Source organism: Bufo gargarizans, chromosome 6 (genome assembly GCF_014858855.1).
Source record: "Bufo gargarizans isolate SCDJY-AF-19 chromosome 6, ASM1485885v1, whole genome shotgun sequence".
NCBI lineage: Eukaryota > Metazoa > Chordata > Amphibia > Anura > Bufonidae > Bufo > Bufo gargarizans.
In genome coordinates, this window is record NC_058085.1 from 303,248,627 (window position 1) to 303,272,385 (window position 23,759).

General features: G+C 43.2%; 1 protein-coding gene across 1 annotated transcript in view; it reads left to right on the plus strand.

Annotated features, from left to right (window-relative positions):
- Nucleotides 1-23,759, plus strand: part of PCDH15 (protocadherin related 15) — a 1,384,495-nt gene that overhangs the window by 646,581 nt on the left and 714,155 nt on the right. The window lies entirely within an intron of this gene.

Consider the following 23,759-nt stretch of genomic DNA (forward strand, 5'->3'; position numbering starts at 1 on the left):
AATACGGCCACCACTGCTGGATGGACATGAGTAGTGTATAATTTGATGGAAAAATGAGTCTAGTCCGCAAAGGAGGCAATATGGTCAATCACAATATATTAGGTGCCTTGTATTAACTTTGTCTACATGATAAATGCCATTTGCTAAAGTGAGACAATCTCTTTAAGTAGCATCAAAACATTTAGGTGATTTAGCCATAATGATGTGCAAATGTGTTTTTAGGAGATTTATATATGCACTAGACATAAAGCCCGTTACAATAACGGGCGCTAGAACAGTAGTGCATACACATTAGTAGGAACAGTCTATATTAAATGGCAAGGGAAATTGACCACACTGACTGCTGGCACTGACTGGTGGCTGTGGCTGAGACTGCTGGCACTGACTGTTGGCTAAGACTGGTGGCCGAGACTGGTAGCTGTGGTGGAGACTGCTGGCTGCAGCTTATGGCTGAGACTGCTGGCACTGACTGGTGGCTGTGGCAGAGACTGCTGGCACTAAGTGCTGGCTGTAGCTGAGACTGCTGGCTGTGGCTTGTGGCTAAGACTGCTGGCACTGAGTGCTGGCTATAGCTAAGAATGCTGGCACTGACTGGTGGCTGTGGCGGAGGCTGCTGGCACTGAGTGCTGGCTGTAGCCGAGAATGCTGGCACTGACTGGTGGCTGAGACTGGTAGCTGTGGCTGAAGTTGCTGGCTGTGGCTTGTTGCTGAGACTGCTGGCAATGAGTACTGGCTGTGGCTGAGATTGATGACTGCGGCTGGTGGCTGAGATGAATGACTGTGGTTGGTGGCTGAGACTGCTGGCACTGACTGGTGACTGTGGCTGAGACTGCTGGCTGCAGCTTGTGGCTGAGACTGCTGGCAGTGAGTGCTGGCTGTGACTGAGACTGCTGGCACTGAGTTCTGGCTGTAGCTGAGACTGGTGGCTGTGGCTGGTGGCACTGATTGATGGTTGAGATGGCTGGCACTGACTGGTGGCTGACACTGCTGGCACTGTGACTGGTGGCTGTATGACTGGCACTGACTGCTGGTAGCAACTGGTGGGTCAGACTTTTGACAGGGGCTACTCACTATATGGCTGATAGAGGTGTGGGCGGTGCAGGCGGCATGTGGAGCACCGTGTCCTAATTGGTCGGCTCGCTAGTGTGAGCGGAGCAGGGGGCGTATTATTATTAGGGTTATCTCTGCATATAAAAAATCTTTTGCTAGAGATAGTTGTGCATTGTGTGTGGGCGTGTGTGTGTTTATATATTACTCTTTTTATGAGGCAAGGTAACCAAAAAATGGGTGTTCAGACACAGTTTTTATTATTAGTTTTTTTCCCATGTTTCCCTGACAGAGTAGATAATGTGAAATTTTTATAGAGAATGTTGTAACGATGTGGCGATGCCTGATAAGTCTATTTTTTTACTTTTATTTTGGAGTTACATAATTTATTTTTATTTTTTAAATCATGTTTTTGTGTTTCCATTTTCTGAATATTTTTTTTATTTTTTGGATGATTTTCTTAGGTAGGGTCTCATTTTTTTCAGGATGAGATGACGGTTTGATTGGTACCATTATGGGGCACATATGACTTTTTGATTTCTTTGCATTACACTTTTTGTGATGTAAGGTGATAAAAAATAGATATTTTGGCTTTTTTTTTTTTTTTATGGTGTTCACCAGAAGGGTTGGATCACATGCTATTTTTATAGAGCACGTTGTTACAGACATGATGATACCTAATATGTGTATTTTTTTAAACTTTATTTTATTCAATAAAAGCATGTTTGAAAAAAAAAATCACGTTTTTGTGTCTCCATTTTCTGAAAGCCATATTTGTTATTTATTTTTTGGACGATTGGCTTATGTAGGGCCTTATTTTTTACGGCACTTTTGCACTTTACTGATCAGATGTTTACCTAATAGATCTACTTATGAGCTCTGTAGTAGGGTAGAGTCGTGATTTTTTGCTGTTTACCTGTGGCTTGCACTTTACGTATACCGCACTTTTTGTACTTTACTGATTAGATGCTCACCCAATAGATCTATCTCTATATTCTCTTGTTAGGCTCTATCTTATGTCACACCTCTTACCTACATCTCCCAGGGTTGTACAGGACTTTTGATATTGATGTTTTTGTAATCTCGCATTATATGTTTTAAATCATGTATTCCAATAAGTAATAATTTTATAGCTAATCAGTCTCAGTGTTATAGGTTTTCCTGTCTTAGATATACCAAGGCAAACCGGATGCTGGATGCCTGTGAAGGTGTCCAGTTGCCATAGACACCTCTCTCAGTTTAACCTTCAAGCATCGGCCACTGCCACAGCAGAGCAGCGGCCCGAAGGTTAGCCCCTCCATACAGTGGTCCCTAATGACCACTGCATGTAAGGGGTCAAATGGCTGACATCAGTGCCAGCACTCTACCCCGCTGCCGCTCTGCCATCCTGAAAGGGGTGGGGTGCTGTGCGCTCTGCATCTCCTTCACGGCCGCTATGGCAGGAGCAGGGAAACTTGTGAGTAGCACTGTGTCCGTTTAGAGCGCTGTGTTCTCATTGGACGCAGCGCCGAGCATGCCCACTGCAAAACTGGTGACACACACATGGAAACAGCACACTCACACAGAGATTATATATTTGAGATGGGAATACCCCTTTAATGACTATAGGACAAGCGGCTGCTTTGCATTAGCAAACAGGGTACATGAACTGGTTTGGTTGGTTTCATTTATTTTTATGTCAAGATAATGCTCATGGAAATTCAATTAAATGGAGCTCAGCACAGCAAGCTAAACCATTTCTGCAACTTTTAAAATGTGAAAACAGCATAGTTTAATGTGCTACCCTGTTTGCATAACTACGATTAGTCATAACTAGAGTTGAGCGAACCCGAACTGTAAAGTTCGGGTTCGTATCGAACTTTAGGGTTTTCGGCACCCGGACCCGAACCCGAACATTTACGTAAAAGTTCGGGTTCGGTGTTCGGCGCTTTTTGAAAGGCTGAAAAGCAGCCAATCAACAAGCGTCATACTACTTTCCCCAAAAGGCAATCACAGCCATACCTACTATTGGCCTGGCTGTGATTAGCCAACTGCAGCATGTAACCCAGCCTCTATTTAAGCTGGAGTCACGTAGCGCCACCCGTCACTCTGCTCGGATTAGTGTAGAGATAGGCTGCAGCTGCTGTGAGGGAGAGATCAGGGAGAAATCTTATCAAGAAGGGCTGTTTCACAAGAGCGGAAGCCGTGCGTGACATCCGCTCCGTGAAAGAGTGCCAAGACCCGATGCAGACTGCAGAGGCACGGAGCATTAACATGACTGATAATGCTCCGTGCCTCTCTATGACCTCTTTACTACGAAATCACAGTTGTCACTGTGATTTCGTAGTAAAGCAATCACAGAGAGGCACGGAGCATTATCAGTCATGTTAATGCTCCGTGCCTCTGCAGTCTGCATCGGGTCTTGGCACTTTTTCACGGAGCGGATGTCACGCACGGCATCCGCTTGTGTGATACAGCCCGAACTGTTTTTTGTACTCAGCGATCTACAGCAAATGTGTTTTGTGGGGGCAGTGCACAATTTTTTTAAGCCTGCCCTGAGCCAACTACTGCTGAAAACAAACTTTTTTTTCTTCAGTTAGTCAATATCAATACATAATTGGCAGCCATTTTATGCAACGATAGTGCACCAGCACAGGCTATCTGCATGTCTGCGAGTCCAGAAATACAGCTTTTTGCTTACTGGGGTTAAAAAAATACATCTGTTAAATATAGTGCACATCTGGGATTAAACGTGCATAAGTGATTGTCACATTTAGGCCTGAAATACGGCTTTGGCATACTGTGGTGAAAAAAGCCTCTAATATACTGCATATCTGGGATTACACATGCATAAGTCACTGTCACATTTAGTCCAGAAATACATCTTTTTGCTTACTGGGGTGAAAAATCCCTCAAATATACTGCACATCTGGGATAAGACATGCATAAGAGAGTGTCACATTTAGGCCAGAAATACGGATTTTTGGTTACTGGGGTGAAAAAACCCTCTGATATACTGCACATCTGGGATAAGACGTGCATAAGTGAGTGTCACATTTAGGCCACAAATGCTGCTGTCATATAGAGTTAAAAAAAAATAAAAATTGAGTGCAATACCCTACATCAGGGTTTTTATTGGCGGTTAATTATTTTTAACAGACTTAACCACTTTTTACTTTGCTTTGTAAATGCTAACTATGAGTTAGCAAACATCTAATAAGGGACGCGGTCATGGTCGTGGTGGTGGTGCTGGTGGAGTCTCTGGTGCAGAGAGAGGACGTGGCCGTTCTGCCACAGCTACACGTCCTACTGAACCTACTACCTCAGGTCCTAGTAGCCGCCAGAATCTATAGCGATATTTGGTCGGGTCTAATGCCGTTCTAAGGATGGTAAGGCCTGAGCAAGTACAGGCGCTAGTCAATTGGGTGGCCGACAGTGGATCCAGCACGTTCACATTATCTTCCACCCAGTCTTCTGCAGAAAGCGCACAGGTGGCGCCCATCAGTCTGTCACATCACCCCCGTGCATATCGGGAGACCTGTCTGAGCCTCGAGTCATGCAGCAGTCTCTTATGCTCTTTGAAGACTCTGCTGGCAGGGTTTCACAAGGGCATCCACCTAGCCCTTCCCCAGGGGTGGAAGACATAGAATGCACAACCACTTATGTTTCCTGATGAGGACATCGGAATACCACCTCAGTACGTCTCTGATAATGACGAAACACAGGTGCCAACTGCTGCATCTTTCTGCAGTGTGCAGACCGAAAAGGAGGTCTGGGTGGAAGACAATGCAGGGGACGATAAAGGTCCTAGACCCCACATGGAATGAAGGTCGTGCCACTGACTTTCAGAGTTCGGAGGAAGAGGCAGTGGTGATACTGAGCCAACAGAGTAGCAAAAGCGGGAGCAGGGTGCAAAAGCAAATCAGCCATAGCCAAAACAGTTTGCCTGCTACTGGCCACCGTCACCAGGGACCGAGCACACTAAAGGCAGCTTCAAGGAGTTCCCTCGCATTGGCACTTCTTCACACAATGTGCTGACGACAAGACCCGAGTGGTGTGCACGCTGTGCCATCAGAGCCTGAAGCGAGGCAATAACGTTCTGTACCTTAGCACAACCTGCATGACCAGGCATCTACATGCGAGACACGGGCTGCAGTGGAGTAAGCACCTTCAAAACCAACAAAGGGCTCAGGCCCCTCCTGCTCCCTCTTCTGCTGCTGCCTCGGCCTCTTCCTCCGCCTCTGGAGGAATGTTGGCACCTGCCGCCCAGCAAACAGAGGATGTGCCACCAACAACACCACCTCCGTCACCAAGCATCTCCACCATGTCACAGGAAGCGTAAATTCCCACCTAGCCACCCTCGATCCCTGGCCCTGAATGCCAGCATTTCTAAACTGCTGGCCTTTGAAATGCTGTCATTCAGGCTGGTGTAGACGGACAGCTTCAAACAGCTCATGTCGCTTGCTGTCCCACAGTACGTCGTTCCCAGCCGCCGCTACTTCTCATGGAGAGCCGTGCCCTCCCTGCACAATCAACTTCTCATACCGGTCAGTGACAGATCTTCACCACCAACTTCAGCACAGCCAGGGGTAAACATCAGCAGGCTGTTCTTAAACTAATGTGTTTGGGGGACAAGCCCCACACACCGCGCAGGAGTTATGGCGGGGTATAGAACAACAGACCGATGAGTGGTTGCTGCCAGTGGGCCTCAAGCCCGGCCTTGTGGTGTGCGATAATGGGTGAAATCTCGTTGCAGCTCTGGGACTAGCCGGTTTGACGCACATCCCTTGCCTGGCGCATGTACTGAATTTGGTGGTGCAGAAATTCATTCACAACTACCCCGACATGTCTGAGCTGCTGCAAAAAGTGCGGGTCATCTGTGTGCGCTTCCGGCGTTCTCATCTTTCCGCCGCTCAGCTGTCTGCTCTACAGCATAACTTTGGCCTTCCCGCTCACCGCCTCATATGAGACGTGCCCACCAGGTGGAACTCCACCTTGCACATGCTGGAGAGACTATGCGAGCAGCAGCAGGCTATAGTTGAGTTTCATCTGCAGCACGCACGGGTGAGTAGCACTGCGGAACAGCACCACTTTACCACCAATGACTGGGCCTCCATGCGAGACCTGTGTATCCTGTTGCTCTGTTTCGAGTACTCCACCTACATGGCCAGTGGCGATGATGCAGTTATCAGCATTACAATACCACTTCTATGTCCCCTTAAGAAAACACTTAGGGTGATGACGGAAGAGGATGTGGCCCAGGACGAGGAGGAGGAAGAGGGGTCATCTCTAACACTTTCAGGCCAGTCTTTTTGAAGTGGCTCAGAAAGAGGATTTTTGCAACAGCAGAGGCCAGGTACAAATTTGGCCTCTCAGGGCCCACTACTGGAGGACGAGGAGTAGGAGGATGAGGAGGAGGAGGAGGAGGATGGGGATGAAGCATGTTCACAGCGGGGTGGCATCCAACGCAGCTCGGGCCCATCCCTGGTGCGTGGCTGGGGGGATAGGGAGGACGCAGACAATATGCCTTCCACAGAAGACAGCTTGTCCTTACCTCTGGGCAGCCTGGAACACATGAGCGACTACATGCTGCAGTGCCTGCGCAACGACTGCAGAGTTGCCCACATTTTAACATGTGCTGACTACTGGGTGGCCACCCTGCTGGATCCTCATTACAAAGAGAATGTGCTGTCCTTAATTCCCTCACTGGAGAGTGATCAGAAGATGCGTGACTACAGGCGCACGCTAGTAGACACACTCCTGAAAGCATTACCGACTGATGCCGGGGGACAAGTGGAAGCACAAGGTAAAGGCAGGGGAGGAGGAAGAGGTTGCCAATGCAGCTGTGTAAGCGCCAGCACCTCAGAAGGCAGGGTTAGCATGGCCGACATGTGGAAAAGCTTTGGCACCTCACCGAAACAACCGGCCCCAACTGCTGATATTGAGCGTGTTAGCAGGAGGCAGCAATTTAACAACATGGTGGAACAGTACCTGTGCACACGACTAAACGTACTGACTGATGGTTCTGCTCCATTCAACTTCTGGGTCTCCAAATTGTCCACATGGCCAGAGCTTGCCCTGTATGCCTTGGAGGTGCTGGCCTGCCCTGCAGCCAGTGTACTCTCGGAACGTGTATTTAGCACGGCAGGAGGCATCATTAAAGACAGACGCAGCCGCCTGTCCACAGCCAACGTGGACAAGCTCACGTTCATTAAAATGAACCAGGCCTGGATCCCACAAGACTTCTCTGTACCTTGTGCAGAATAGACATTTATACCACCATCAAACATACATTCTTGTAGATAAGTCAAGTGAAATGATTCTTTGTTTTATTTATTTTTTTATTTGTCCCAATATTTTGGGGGCTACCTACCCCAATAAAAAATAAATAAAAAACATTGTTGGCTACCTCCTCCTCCTCCATTGCTGCCTCTACCTGCAACACCACATTCACCGCCTCCTCAACCTCTGACTCCATATCCACCTCCTTTTCTGACTTGCAGGTTAATAATTTGTAATTTTTAGTTATTTTATTTAATTTTAAGTTATTTCCCTATCCACATTTGTTTGCATAGCAGTTGTTGTGCCCTTAAGCACATTTTACTGACTTTTACATCCCTCTAGCCTTTTCAAGGACTATTTTAGAGCCATTTTAATGCAAAAAAGTCCCAATTTTGGCGTATACAAACCCCTGCTGTGCCTGAGTGACAGGGGCCTTAATCTCTCAAAATCCTCTGTTCTATTGCTGAGTGACATGAACCCCCTTTTGCCGTGAATGAACCCCTGCTGTGCCTGGGTGACATGGGTCTAATCTCTCAAAATGCTCTGTTCTATTGCTGGGTGACATGAACCACGTTTTGCCGTGAATGAACCCCTGCTGTGCCTGGGTGACGGGGGCCTAAATCTCTCAAAATCCTCTGTTCTATTGCTGGGTGACATGAACCCCCTTTTGCCGTGAATGAACCCCTGCTGTGCCTGGGTGACAGGGGGCTAAATCTCTCAAAATCCTCTGTTCTATTGCTGTGTGACATGAACCCCCTTTTGCCGTGAATGAACCCCTGCTGTGCATTGCTGACAGGGAACTAAATTTAGTGAAAACATCTGTTACTGATCGGAAGATGCGCGACTACAAGCGCACGCTGGCTGATGGCATTCCCATCTGACAGCGGGGCACAGTGGAAGCACAAGGCAAAGGCAGAGGAGGAGGAAAAGGTCGCCAACGCAGCTGGGGCACCGCCAGCACCTGAGAAGTCAGGGTTAGCATGGCCAAAATGTGGAAAAGCTTTGTCGGCCTTGGAGGTGCTGACCTGCCCTGCAGCCAGTGTATAGTGTGAACGTGTGTTTAGCACGGCAGAGAGCATTATCACAGGCCGCAGCCAATGTGGACAAGCTTACGTTTATTAAAATGAACCAGGCATGGATCCCACAGGACTTGTCCATACCTTGTGCAGAATAGACATTTATACCAGCCTCAACCATCCATTCTTGTACTCAAATGCACTTATTCTTAGTTTTATTTTGCTATATCTCCCAATATTTTGTGGGATACCCCAATTTAAAAATAAAAAATAACACAAATCAGTGTTGGCTACCTATTCCTCCTTCACCGCCGCTTCCACCTACACAGCCACATCCACCCATCCACTGCCTCCTCAACCTCCTACTCCTAGATCCAGATTGTTATTTTAAATTTTTCTGTATTTTATGTTATTTTAAGTCATTTTCCTATGCACATTTGTTTGCCGAACAGTTGTCATGCTTTTAAGCACATTTTGATGCCTTTTGCAGCCCTCTAGCTCTTTCTAGGACTATTTTAGTGCCATTTTAGTGCCCAAAAGTTCAGGTTCCCATTGACTTCGGGAACCCGAACCCGAACTTTTCGCTAAACTCTAGTCATAACCCATGGGCATTTGTGGTGCTGTTTTTGGAAGGTGTCATGTTTTTCTCCTCCTTGACAATCTCTTTAGAAAGCTGAACCTGTTCCTGAAGATAATGGACGGCTGGCCTCTACACACACTAGATATGGCTATTTATTGCCACATTCCATTACCTCTTACCCTATTGCTGGACGTAGATTTTACTGCAGTTAGGGAATGTTGACTCCAGTTGTGCTGCCTTTCACATTTTGTCAGGCATATTTTATTCTTTAGAATGCTCTTCCAACAAATTAATATTGTACCAATGTAATTTGCACTTCATAAAAGCATAAATGTTTGTTAAGGTCATTTCACGCCCTTGTTTTAATTGCTCTTTGAGAACATAGGAAGCAGCAAGCTTTTAATTCTGCATGTAGTGAACCATAACAGGTTTTATGCACTGTGTTTCTATGACCTGCAATGTTCTAGCAATGATGCATGGCCTTTAACTTTGCATCATTACTGACGATTACTGAAGTTTTTATGGTAGTGTTGATATTCATATACAGCGTCAGCTGCCATTTTATCACAGTAAATGCACACAAACTGTCTAATATGTACAATGGTAATTCTGCCAATAAATGGAACAAAGATGTAATAAACAAAGAGCTGGAGAAGCTTGACTCTAATATAGTTTATAATTTCTCATATAACATGATTTTGTGGGACCTCTGGAAAAGTGGGGTTGAAAGCAATATCCACTTCTTTTGTCCAGATGTAATAATAATAGCTGTTAAGAATAATGAAAATGGCAGAACTCATTGGTGGTTGCAATTTTTTTTTCCCAGAGAGAAATGCTAAATATATGATGATTAGACTAATGGTTTACATCATAAGTACCATTCTGGGAAATTAGGAAAATGTTAGCCAAATTATGGAACAACAGAAATTAATGGCAAGATCCCATTAGTCTTGCATGTGATAGTCCAGAAATCCCCAATTAGCATCTGTACAAAATAATTTCAAACTCCATGTGAATCCAATGTGGCACATGTTCTAGAATTTACATATACAGAATACTGTACATTCATGGATTCATTTATGTCTGAAGGTAAACTGGGAAGAATATTGATCCTCATAGAAACATCCAAATGGGAATTAAATTCTGCACAAACAAATCTGCCATGGATATGTAGCAAAATCTGCAACAAATCCATTGCAAAGAGAAGCCACATGCAAATTTCTTGCTGATTTGGCTTAAGATTTACTGTAGATTTCACCAATGCTTTGGGCAAGGTAAAATCTGTGGTGGAAATAGGAAGCAAATGAACACTAATTCACAATTGGTCTCTGTAATTGTGCCATCGATCACCCAACAAATCAGCAAATGCTCTTGCAGTACGCAGACCTGCAGGGTATTGCGATAGTGAGGTCACGGTTACTTAGGCAAACGAGGGTTGCTCTGGGTTACTCACAGTTTCTTGAAAGACCAGGCGTACAGCAGGATGGAGATGGCTGGCACAGGAGACCTCTGGGGCACTCTCAGTGTATATGGACCAGACCTGATGGTGAGGTGCCCTGGATGTTGCAGGTGTTTATTGTGCCAGGGGCAAGGTCCCTTTAAGATTTGTGACGCCACTGCCTGTAACGATGGCACACCGATTTGATAATAGGAATAATTGAGGAACACGATGTTGTGGTGAACCAATACTTCCTTTATGGGAAACAGTTAACTTTGTACAGTCTAGGTTCAGTTCCACATCAGCAGCAATTATAAGCAGGCTTTTACATCAATGGCAGGTACAATGTTCTCTGCAAGATACTCAGAGGGTCAAAACACTTACAGGACAGGCTGCACCTTTTCCTCAGAAATCCTGTGCACTATTCCTGTCTGTCTTAATCCCAAGGCCCGTATGCCCTAATGCTGGCTTTATCCTTGGTAGAAAACTTCCTCAGGTATATATCCTTGCTTTTCCAAATAATCCTTCTGCCCTTCAGCCCTCAGGTTGGCTGGTTCCTCTTCTGCTCTGCTCTGCACTTTAGTTGGTGGGAACTGCAGGTTTCTCAGGAGGTAAACCCTTCTCCTGGTGGTCAGCTAGAAGCCTGGGCTATCTAACTGCATGTCAGAGTCTACACCTCAGCTCCACTCTGGCTAACGTTTCCTCTTGCTTCTGACTCTGCACACAGACTTTCCCTTCCCTGTCTGGGCCTAACTATATGTATTGGGGGTTCCGTAGCTCCCTCTAGTGTCTAGGAGGAGGAACTACACCCTAATAGGCCTGCTACACACATCACAGGGAAGAAATTAACATAAAAACATATAAAAGTAAATTAAAATGGGCTGTTAGATACAATGCAACTGTTCCACAGGAGGTGGAGGACAACGTGGCCCAATTGACCCTTGTGTAGTGCCCACATTTACAGCCATGTGAAAAAATTAGGACACCCTTTGAAAGCATGTGGTTTTTTGTAACATTTTTAATAAAAGGTTATTTCATCTCCGTTTCAACAATACAGAGAGATTAAAGTAATCCAACTAAACAAAGAAAACTGAAGAAAAGTCTTTTCAAGATCTTCTGTAAATGTCATTCTACAAAAATGCCTATTCTAACTGAGGAAAAAGATAGGACACCCTCACATGTATTCCCTCTTAAATTGGCTCAGATCTTACACAGGTATATCACACCAGGTGCACATAATTAGTAGATCGTTACTCTGCATGTTGAATGAGGCTTGCCCTATTTAAACCTCAGACATTTAGTTTGGTGTGCTCCTGACTGTTGAAGTGAGAGTGAGCACCATGGTGAGAGCAAAAGAGCTGTCAGAGGACTTCAGAAAAAAGATTGTAGCAGCCTATGAGTCTGGGAAGGGATTTAAAAAGATCTCAAAAGATTTTGAAATCAGCCATTCCACTGTCCGGAAGATAGTCTACAAGTGGAGGGCTTTCAAAACAACTGCCAACATGCCCAGGACTGGTCGCCCCAGCAAGTTCACCCCAAGAGCAGACCGCAAGATGCTAAAAGAGGTCTCCAAAAACCCTAAAGTGTCATCTCGAGAACTACAGCAGGCTCTGGCTACAGTTGATGTAGAAGTACATGCCTCTACAATCAGAAAGAGACTGTACAAGTTTAACTTGCATGGGAGGTGTGCAAGGAGGAAACCTTTGCTTTCCAAGAGAAACATCGAGGCCAGACTGACATTTGCCAGAGATAAAGTTGACAAAGACCAGGACTTCTGGAATAATGTTCTTTGGACAGATGAGTCCAAAATTGAATTATTTGGACACAACAGCAGAGGACATGTTTGGCGTAAACCAAACACAGCATTCCAAGAAAAGAACCTCATACCAACTGTGAAGCATGGAGGTGGAAGTGTCATGGTTTGGGGCTGCTTTGCTGCAGCAGGACCTGGTCAGCTCACCATCATAGAATCCACGATGAATTCTACTGTGTATCAGAAGGTGCTTGAAGAACATGTGAGACCATCAGTTAGAAAATTAAAGCTGAAGCGGAACTGGACCATGCAACATGACAATGACCCAAAACATACTAGTAAATCAACCAAAGATTGGCTGAAAAAGAAGAAATGGAGAGTCCTGGAATGGCCAAGTCAAAGTCCAGATTTGAATCCTATTGAGATGCTGTGGGGTGACTTGAAAAGGGCTGTACGTGCAAGAAACCCCTCAAACATCTCACAGCTGAAAAAGTTCTGCATTGAGGAGTGGGGTAAAATTTCCTCAGACCGATGTCGAAGACTGGTAGATGGCTACAAGAACCGTCTCACTGCAGTTATTTCAGCCAAAGGAGGTAACACTCGCTATTAGGGGCAAGGGTGTCCTATCTTTTTCCTCAGTTAGAATAGGCATTTTTGTAGAATGACATTTACAGAAGATCTTGAAAAGACTTTTCTTCAGTTTTCTTTGTTTAGTTGGATTACTTTAATCTCTCTGTATTGTTGAAACGGAGATGAAATAACCTTTTATTAAAAATGTTACAAAAAACCACATGCTTTCAAAGGGTGTCCTAATTTTTTCACATGACTGTACCTAGTGGGACACTACACTCTTATCATGTGATCACTAGTGTTGGGCGAGCATGCTCGGCCAAACACACAAATTTTACTTGAGCATCTGTGTGTGCTCGAGCGCGATGCTCGTGTCTCCTCCCCGCGCGTTTGTTGGCTGCTACACAGCCAATAAACGTGCAGGTCAGTATTCCATTCACTGTAATTCCGTAGACATGTTGGCTACTGGCATTACAGTGATTGGCTAGCCGGAACAATTCATAGGGTGCTATATAGCACCTGATGACACGTGTTCGGCTCAGTTTTAGTCAGGGAGTGCTAGTTTACGGAGTGAAATAGGAATATTTTAGTTTTTCTACTTGTTATAGCCCCAAAAGTTATTTAAAGAACTAGTGTTGTTTGTGCAACCTGCACTAAATTGCTAAAAATTGTTAGAGGCCCAAAAGTCCTTTTAAGGACTATAGTTGTATATGGCAGCAATATATATTTTTAGCACATTGTTTGGCTGCTGCAGACAGTGACATTATCTGCGCTACATCTCCTGTCTAATGTTTGCACAGCCTTAAAATATCTGATATCTGCTGCGGACAGTAACATTATCTGCGCTACATCTCCTGTATAACAAAGAAAAAATATGAGGGATTCAGCCCGCACAACCCCTAGCAGGTGCAGATTGCTATGGCGAAATACAGATACAAACGCAAAAACACAAATGCAATCGCACACTGCAACCAGCACTCTGCCCTGCCTTTATGCTGGATGTTGAATGAGGCATTGGTGTACATTTTGGCCAAAGCGTAATAAGCCACTCACCACGTCAAGATCGCCTTAATGAGTGGTCCCTAACATGCCCTGGAGGCTGGTTTTAAAGTCAGTATAAAACTGAGTCTGCTTATACAGCACCTACCAGTAGCCATTAGGCTCCAGGAGAAGTATATAGTGGGCTCAGCATGCATGTTGGTACTTGCATCCCTGGATCCGATGAAAGCTGTAATGGCACCGGACGGGGTTAAAAGCAGAGTGTGCTTGGCGTGCATGCTGTACCTGCGCTCCCTGGACTTTGTGTGGCTGTCATGGCCCATAAAAGGTAGGAACTAGTGTTAGGGACCACTCATGAAGGCGACCTTGACGTGGTGAGTGGCTTATTACGCTTTGGCCAAAATGTACACCAATGCCTCATTCAACATCCAGCATAAAGGCAGGGCAGAGTGCTGGTTGCAGAGCGCGATTGCATTTTGTGTTTTTGCGTTTGTATCTCCTGTATAACGTTTGCGTATCTGAAATATCACTGACATTGTATAATTTTTTTGCTGCTGGTGACATTACCTTATCTACATCTCCAGTATATATTCCCATGCACCTCTTCCACCACTAAAAAGAGTATATGGTTCAATCTCCCTTTTCTTGTCCTCCTCCTCCATAATATCAACATGCTTATTAGGCTGCCCTCGCTCCTAATATTTTGTAAGTATGTGTGGTAGAAAAGGGAAAGGTGCTAATAGGGTAGTATGAAATTAAAATGGTATTCAGGAGCAAAATGTGCCAATAGTTGTGCTCAACTTTTTAATTATATGGTAAGAACACTAATGACAAATAGTTTGAGTCATATATATTGAGACAACAAGGTGGGGGGGGGGAGGGGGAGGTTTGTTAACAATATGTGTGTCAGAGATTGAAAAAACTACAATTTGGTATGAGGACAAGGTGAATGATCCAGGTTAAGGAAAGGTGGAATACAAGAGGTTAAAAGGGTATTGTGAAGGTAATATTACGATACACTGTAGTCTTAAATGACAAGAGTAGGAAGATTATTGTGGTTACCTGTGGGGTCCGTGCTGGTGTAAATGGTAGACAGAGTAGTAGAACAATTGGATACATACAGAATGACATAAGAGATAATAGGTAAAAATGAAATGACACGTGGCTATTTTACAGAGGGAGACTGAGATATAATGTGATGGTAAAAACACATCTGGTGTCCTAAAAGGAAAGGAGGGTGACAAGGATGGTGTTCGTTACCTGTGGGATCCATACAGATGCAGGCAGCGTGGCCTCTTACTTGTGTGAGAAAGCGCGTTTTCAAAAATTGAGGGACGAAAAAGGGAGCCTCGGATTGACAACTGTCTGGTCCGAGGCTGCATGTGTGCGCTGTGTGTACGTTCTGGATGCCAGAGCGCAGCAGCTCATCTCTGATAGGATGGGGGGAAAGTGACAAAATGAGGGGCGGGACTATGAAGACAGGGTGTCGCGGGGAAAACTGGTTTCTGAAAATGGATGGTGTGTGGGGGAAATGGATGAGATGATAAAAAGAGACTATGGAGACAGGGTGGTAATGGGTAGTGATGAGCGGCAGTGGTCATATTCGAATTTGCGATTTTTCGCGAATATTTTGTTGAATATTCAGCGAATATTTGTGAATTTGAATATTCGTTATATTCTACGATTTATTTTACAAAAAAAATCAACAAGGTAATGATTGGGTAATATGCGAATATTCATAATGCGAATTTTCAGGATGCAAATTTTTATCGCAAATTTTTGCCGAGCAAAACCATGATTCCTCCCTGCTTCTTGGTTGTGGGCCAATGATTCATAGAACTATATTGAAAATATTAGTTTTTTCAAATATTCGTAATATTTTAAAACAAGAATATATAGCAATACAGCGAATATTCGAAAAAAAACTAATGTACAGCAAATTAATATAGTGCTATAATCTTTTTTTTAATATTAGATTTTTTTTTTCCAATCTGAACTTCAGATGAGAAAAAAATTACAACTATTAGACAAAGAAGATGATAGCACTATATTAGCTAAATTGCTCTATATTAGTTTTTTTTTTTTTTTATTCGCTATATTGCTATATATTCTTGTTTTAGAATATTACGAATATTCGAAAAAACTAATATATTCGATATAGTGCTATATATTCGTTTTTTTAGAATATTCATCATTTTTCTCATTTGAAGTCATGATTCCTCCCTGCTTCTTGCTTGTGGGCCAATGAGTCCCACAAGCAAGAAGCAGGGAGGAATCATGTTTTTACTCGGCAATTGAAAAATTTGCGATGTAAATTTTGCATTGCGAAAATTTGCATTACAAAAATTTGCAATAAAAAATCTCAAATAAAATTACGAATATATATCACTATATTCTAAATATTTGCGAATTTTCAAAGTACCTATATTTGCGATAAAAATTAACACTAGTAATGGGAATGGGTATGGCTGATTTTGAAAGGGGGAGGACAATAGGAATGAATAATGTAAGGAGTTGGGAGAAGAGAGGTGTGGGAATACTGAGTTAGTGAGGGAATGCAGGATGATAGAAGGAGGTGAAATAATATTGGGACAGATGGAGAGACTGAGAACGGTGGCTGTGGATACAGGCAGAAGAGATGTGGGAAGCGAGATTTGAGCTAAGTTATACGAACCAGTGTGTTTCGTTAGAGCAAGTGGACCGGGGTAGGGGAATAGGGGTTGGGTACTGGGAAAATAAATGAACAACATATCAGTAGAAATGGGGCGGACAGTTAAGGGGTAAAGAGTGGTATGGGTGAAACTAAATTGCATTTATGATGGTACCAGGAAAAGAGGACTGATGCGGAAGACTTGTTGGAATGGAAAATCAGGGGTTGATTAGAAACAATTGCTCTCAAGGGATTCATTTAGGCCGTAAATGTTCTTATGTTTGCATCTTGAAGATCCAGAACATTCATTTACGTCTCAATTTCTGGTAACAATTAGCTTGAGCGGCAAAAATACGCTCGACCGTTGTTATAGAGAGGTTTGTAGGGTACTTATTATGAGCTTGAAAGAAATGTCTGGATATTCCATGTTTAATGAGGCGGTTCGTTATGTTCCAGCGATATTTATTGATTCTTTCCCTTAGGGTTAGGTTATTGCGGCCTATGTACTGTAGTCCATATGTGCATTCTAATAGATAGATGACGTACGTGGAAGAGCAATTTAAGAAATGTTTGATCTCAAATTGTTCTTTAGTGATATTACTTTAAAATTTGGTGACTCGGGAAGAGATATTGAGACATCTATAGCTCCCAAGGAATTGGGCAAATAAGGTGGTGGGATGTTGTGTATTCTTTTTTTGGTCACGTAACCGACTAGGAGCAATAAGGTTCTTGGGGGTTTGGGCCCTCCTAAAGGTGATTTGGGGTCTTGGTCGGATGTGTTTCTTTAAAATGGGATCTGCTTGTAAGATTGGCCAATTCGAATCATATAATAGTTTTTCATGAGGAGAGGCAATCTTCCTGAGTATGTTCCTGTGCCCGTTGGTAGGCCGCTTCTATGATCTTACTAGGGTATCTTTGTTTTGGGATCTTCTTTTTATGATCTGGCTCTGGTGTTTGAAAGCCACAATTTCTGCTGTTTTGCTTGAATTGGCTAAATGGAATATTATTTTTCCATTTTTTTGTAATGGGCACTTTGATAATCCAAGTAGCTATTGCCATCTACTTTCTTGAAGAATGTTTTGGTCTCTATGGATTTTCCTTTAGAGCAAAGGACCAAATTGAAGTATTCTTGGGCTACTTTAGAGTAGTTTGCTGTAAAGGCGAGGTTGAAGGTGTTGTTATTCAGATGGGAGGGGAAGTTGTTAGCATCTTCCAAGCTTACATCCCAGATTAGCAGCAGGTCATTAATATACCGCCAGTAAAATATCAACTTCTTGCTTTTAGAGGGTCAGCTCAGCAGCGGGCCCTCACCCATAATATTTTAGAGGGATACCAGCAGGCCCTCACCCATAATGTTTTTGAGGGTCAACTTAGCAGCAGACCTTCACACCTAAATATTTATATGGTCAGCTTGGCAGCAGGCCCTCGACAACAACCATTTTTAGATGGTCAGCTCAGCAGCTGGCCCTCGCCCACAACATTTTTTAGATGGTCAGCTCGGCACCAAGCCCTCGCCCACAAATTGTTTTAGATGGTCAACTCGGCAGCAGGCCCTCACCGATAATGTTTTAAATGGTCAGCTCGGCAGCAGGCCCTCGCCCACAATTTTTTTTAGATCGGCAGCAGGCCCTCACCCATAATGTTTTAGATGGTCAGCTTAGCAGCAGGCACTCGCCCACAAAATGTTTTAGATGGTCAGCTCGGCAGCAGGCCCTCGCCCACAAAATATTTTAGATAGTCAGTTTTGCAGCAGGCCCTCTCCCATATTGTTTTAGAGGGTCTTAAGTCTAATGTCTTAAATAGTCATATCAGCAGCAGGCCCTTGCCCCTAATGTTTTAGAGGGTCACCAGCAGGCCATCAATCATAATTTTTCAAGGGTGTGTATGATCTCCTCCTTTATGTGTAATATAGGGTGTATTGGAGTGCCGGTTCCTTGTAATTTTTGGCATCTCTTGAACTTTATATACAAGCAAATATATAGGAAAAAAATGTTTCCTAACAATTTTTCCCCTAAAATCGATTTTATCTTTGGTTTTGTGCATATTATTGTCAGTCTGTAAAAGTTGCATACTACTTGTACAACATTATTCCCAGCAGCGACCTGGAAGTCCAAGATGCATCCAGACATCCTCCCCCTGCTGTTCCCGAACCATTTCAGTGGTGTTTCCATACATTTCTGACCTTTTCCTATGAACAGACACCCTCCCCTCTTCAGAGCAGGGGGTGCCTGGGTTAATGCTCGGATCCTCCTATTGACTTCCATTGTGCTTGGGTGCTCGGTAGAACACCCGAACATCCCGAGGTGTTCTACTCGAGCACCCGAGCACTTTGGTGCTCGACCAACACTAGTGATCACATCTTTCTTGAGCCACCAAAAATCTTCAAGTGTAAACAGGGATGTGACAAACAGAGGAACTCTATGGGGGCTGACAACAGTTGTTTAAGCTGACAGCTTGCAATTTAACACACCACTGAATTAACATATACACAGTGCAATATATAACAAATAAATCCTTTATTAGTATCAAATACGTAAACTTAAAATATCACTAGCAGCAGCAATCATTAATAAGTAGGACATATATAGGTGGCATACATAAATATCCGGTCTTCCCTTACCCTAGCTCTTGTTTCCGTCTTCCTTTTCCCACCCATTTTCCAGATTTACCAGTTTTCCCTCAATTCTTGGTGATGCTTTCTGAAAATACTGTAGTTTATGTGCTTGATAATATAGATTTATATTATATAATCTCAATATCTATAAACATAAGTCCTGTCCAAAATTCTGTAATATGTTTACTCAATAGTTATCTATTTTGAAAAATGTGTAAATGTGAGTACATAAATCATTATTATACATCATGATTATTGCACACTTATTATTTGGACATGTGACTAAATGATTACTTTGTACTGTTTTAAGTTTCAATAAAAAAATATTGAAAAAAAAAAAAAAATGGGATCCCTAATAAACCCTAAAAGGGAGCAACTTTTTTAGGGTTTATTAGGGATTCTTCCCCCACAGGGTCAGGTATCCGGACGGGGACGCTCCTTGCGGGGCAAGTTCCTCGTGTAGATAGGTAGGGCATACTAGCCCCTGCCCCTTTTCTTAGGGCTGTCTAGGGTTAATTACCCTGTCACCCACCCACGTGAAAGGGGCACATATACCTATCTCCTTCCAGTGTGGCTACCAAGTACTACAGGTCCGTCTCCATCGTCAACCATCTCTGACAGAACCCCTGGTCTACAATTGGGTGAGAACGTTCCTGTTTCTTTATACCATCTCTGCCACACTGTCTATATATGTACAGTCTATGCCTTTAGGGCTGTCTTTCACGTTGTTTGTTGTAGAGGCTCATCCTCTAGTGTCCACCTATTTTAGAAATTATCATTATTAAATGCTAAGTTTTACCCCTCTGTCCCTTGGGATCAGTACATATGCTAATTAATTTTGGGAGTAAAAAGGCCTGGTCGCCAAATCCGGCCTCTCTGTTTCTTTACTACATTTTCAGAATCATCCTGGCATCAATTTTACAAGCAAAGCATAGAATAACAACAATAGTAATAACCATATTAATAGTAAAACATGTCAGGAAAAAAAAATGACTGAGAAATTGAGTCACTGTTTTATCATTAAAATGCTTGAAACATTGTGTTTCATTTGTGTCCTGAAAATGTCCTAATGTGGAGATTCTAAATCACTTAATCTGTTGCCGCCTTCTCTTGGATAGAGCCTGAAAAGTGAACATTAGATAACTATTACAAGGATTTGTTAGGAGACTGTCCTTGTAACTGCATTTAGAGACAAATTACATTTACCATGAAAATACTTTGGGCAGAATCAATCAAGTCAAATAATGAAAAAAGAAGAAAACTGTATAATATTATTCAGCGCTTGTCTGAAATGGGAGTTGTATCAAGAAATGTTGCAAATAATAATGTGAAACTTATTTTTTCATGACTGTAGTAGTTGACCACTTGCAATGATGAATTTATCATTTTATTATTTTAAAGATACTCGTTGTCCTTTTTGTGTTTTATCTGTGCATCTATAGTAAAAAAAAGCATGTAGAAAAGTGCTTTCCAATCAAGGCCCAAAGTGTGAACATCCTCCCCAATAAGGCACATTACTGTCATTTGATGAACTTGTTGACAGCAATAGGATAAACATGTTTGGAAATTTTGTTTTAAAATGCTTGACAATGACACTTATTGTAATGCCTACATGTCAGTGGTAGTGTTGAGCGAGAATATTCGAAAAGCAAATTTTTATCGCGAATATTGGCACTTCGAGAATTAGGGAATATTTAGAAAATAGATAATTTTTTTAACACAGTACACATCAGATGATCATCCCTCCCTTCTTCTAGCTTATGGGCCAAAAAGAAGGCTTTGTCACAGCTTAGAAACATCCCTAACAACTAATAGAAAAGTTGCCAACCTCACAGCGGGATTTTGCGCTTATTACGCAAATAATACATTGCCAATTTTTGCAATCAAGAATATAATCTCAAATTTGCAAATTCACAAATATATGATGAATATTCTACAAAATATTAGCGAAAAATCTCAAACTTGAATATTGCCCCTGCCGCTCATCACTAGTCAGAGGAATGAGCAGGAGATGCAACAGAGGCACATAGAATCCCGGCAGCTCCATACTATATTAATGTTGGTACTCCCTGTGCTACTTCTGTGGTACTTTCTGTTGAGCCATAGAGGTATACAATAGCTTTGTAATATGGCATTCTGTATAATGAGATCCAACAGAAAAAAGAAAGGAAAAAAACTTTTGTGTGCCTTAGAAATCAGAGATATATGAAGTTAGAGTGGGGGCCCTAGTATAACTTAGTTAAACTCAGAGGTTGTCTGAACCTATAATGCAGCCATGCACATGAGATACTATACAGTTGTCAGAAGTGCAAGATTGTTATGGCAATAGGTGTGGAACCACAGTGTCAACCAACAGATTTGACTTTGAAATAATCCTAATGGCATTATCCTCCCAGTCCCCTGGTATTTACCCTTTAACCCCTGTATAGGGATCTGCACATCTCTACAGGGGAGACACCAGGCTACAAACTCCTGGAGTAGTGTCTGCATGGTTAACAGCTGGCCCATGGGGATCAGAGACACTGATGCACAGTACTGAGGGGTTAGGTAAAACCATAATAAGGGACAAACTGAGGTCAGAGCTGGCAGATTATGTGCAATATAGTAAATGGTCCGAGGTCAGGGCAGACAGAGAAGGGTCAATACGGCGGTCAGGCACAGGTCACATTGAGCAACAGAGAGTCAGAATCCAGTACACAGACAGAAGTCTGAACATGGCAGACAAACAAACACAGCACACCTTTGCATGGAACTATCAAGCAAGACAACCGATTGCTCAGGCATCCTCCCACTGGGTAAGGTACCTTAAATACTCCAAGGTGGCCACCTATAGGCTGATCAAGAGTCGGAAGTTTGAGTCCTAGCCTTTAAGACTGGACTGCCAGGCAGGTCACAGGCTACATAGAGCGACATGGATACCCCAGCTTCTAGGCCTGCCAGGAGGGTGCAAAGTGTGGAAGGTGGATTTGTGTAGCTGGGACATGGAGTGCCAGAGAAGGTGCGTAATATAACGGGTGGCTCTGGACCGCCACTGCAACAAGGATTGCTTATAAGTATTAGCATACATGATAAAGAAGAATACAACATCCTAATCAAATGAAAAATAAAAATAAACTCAATCCTGAGAATGAGATTAAAATGTTGGAAGTAAAACGATTAATATTATATTCTAGAATAAGTTAAAAATACTGACTCTTAATATTTGTCATCGGGGGCATTCCCAGGTCAAAACATTCGGGGCCTGGGCCCCTGATGTTTTGTCCCAGGCCCCGAATGTCCTGCCTGACTGTTAGATATAACTGTATAGCCGTCCTCAGGTCAGCAATACAATTGAATCTAATGCACTGCAAGAGCTGTAGGACCTGTGATGACCTCACAGGTCATGTGATCAGTTCTAAATGCAGTAGCTGAAAATGACCTGGGATGATGTCACCATCATGTGACCAGTGCAGGAGAGGATGGCTCAGCAGTGAAGAGAAGCCCTGGGAAGAAGCTAAGGTGAGATCTGCTACATGAGGAGAGGTAAGTGAAGATTACTTAGTGTGAGAGGCAGAGCAATGTTGGGAGTTGTAGTTATTTAACTGGGACTGTATGTTAGGGCTGAAGGGAGGGAAGTTATTTACATGGGACAGTGAGGTGGAGTGATGTTAATTTCATGGGACTGAAATTTGGAAGTGGCTGGGGTAGGGTGATGTTATTTACATGGGACTGTATGTTGAGGGGTAATGTCATTTTTATGGGATGGTATGTTGAAGGCAGCTGTGGGAGGGAGTGATATTATTTACATGGGATTGCATGTTAAGGAGTAATGTTATTTACATGGGACTGCATGTTGGAGGTGGATAGGGAGGGAGTGATTTTATTTACATGGGACTATATGTTGAAGGTGTCTGGGGGAGGGAGTGATGTCATTTATATGAGACTGAATATTGAGGAGGTGATGTTATTTACATGGGACTGTAGGTTGGAAGGGACAGGAGAGATTGTGTGATGTTATTTACATGGGACTGTATTTTGGAGGGGGCTGTAGATAGAGAGGGATGTTATTTACATAGGACTGTATATTGGAGGGGGCTGGAGAAATGGTGTGATGGTATTTATATGGGACTCTATGGTGGAGGGAGGGAAATAGTGTTATTTACATAGCACTGTATGGCGGAGGTGCTGAGGAATTATAATTTCTGAGGACACTGAACGGAGGAATATAAGTACAGGGGGCACTGCAGCCCTCATTATAAATATTGGGGCTTCAGGGTGAGCATTATAACAGTAGGGGGAGATATTACTACAGGGGGCACTGCAGGCGACATTATAAATACTTGGGGCGCTTCAGGGTGAGCATTATAACAGTAGGGGGCAGTATAAATACTGGGGGAACTGTGTGGGCATTTTAAATCCAGGGGACATTTGGTATTCTTATTACTACTAAGGGCTCTATAGGAGGAATCCACATTATTTTTACTAAGAGCACTATGGGGGCTTATTACTACTGAGGGGTCTGTAGATAGCTTTATTACCACTGGGAGAATAATATGATGCCTTATTTATACTGGGGACTCTACTGTGAGGGTATTGTTAATAGGGCTCTTCTACTAATGGAGGCATTCTTGTGGAGCATTATCACTGTTGGGTCCAGTAGGGGGCAGTATTATTAATGAGAGCATTCTAGAAGGGAATTACTATTGGTGGGACTAGGAGGAGTACTGTTACTATAGGGGGCACTCATTTTTCTTCAGGATAGTATTTGGGGGTACAGAAAATTAAGGAAGCTAAGATGTCTGTGCTTCACACTCTGCAGAGACAAAGGCTGCTGAGAGAAGTGTCCGGACCG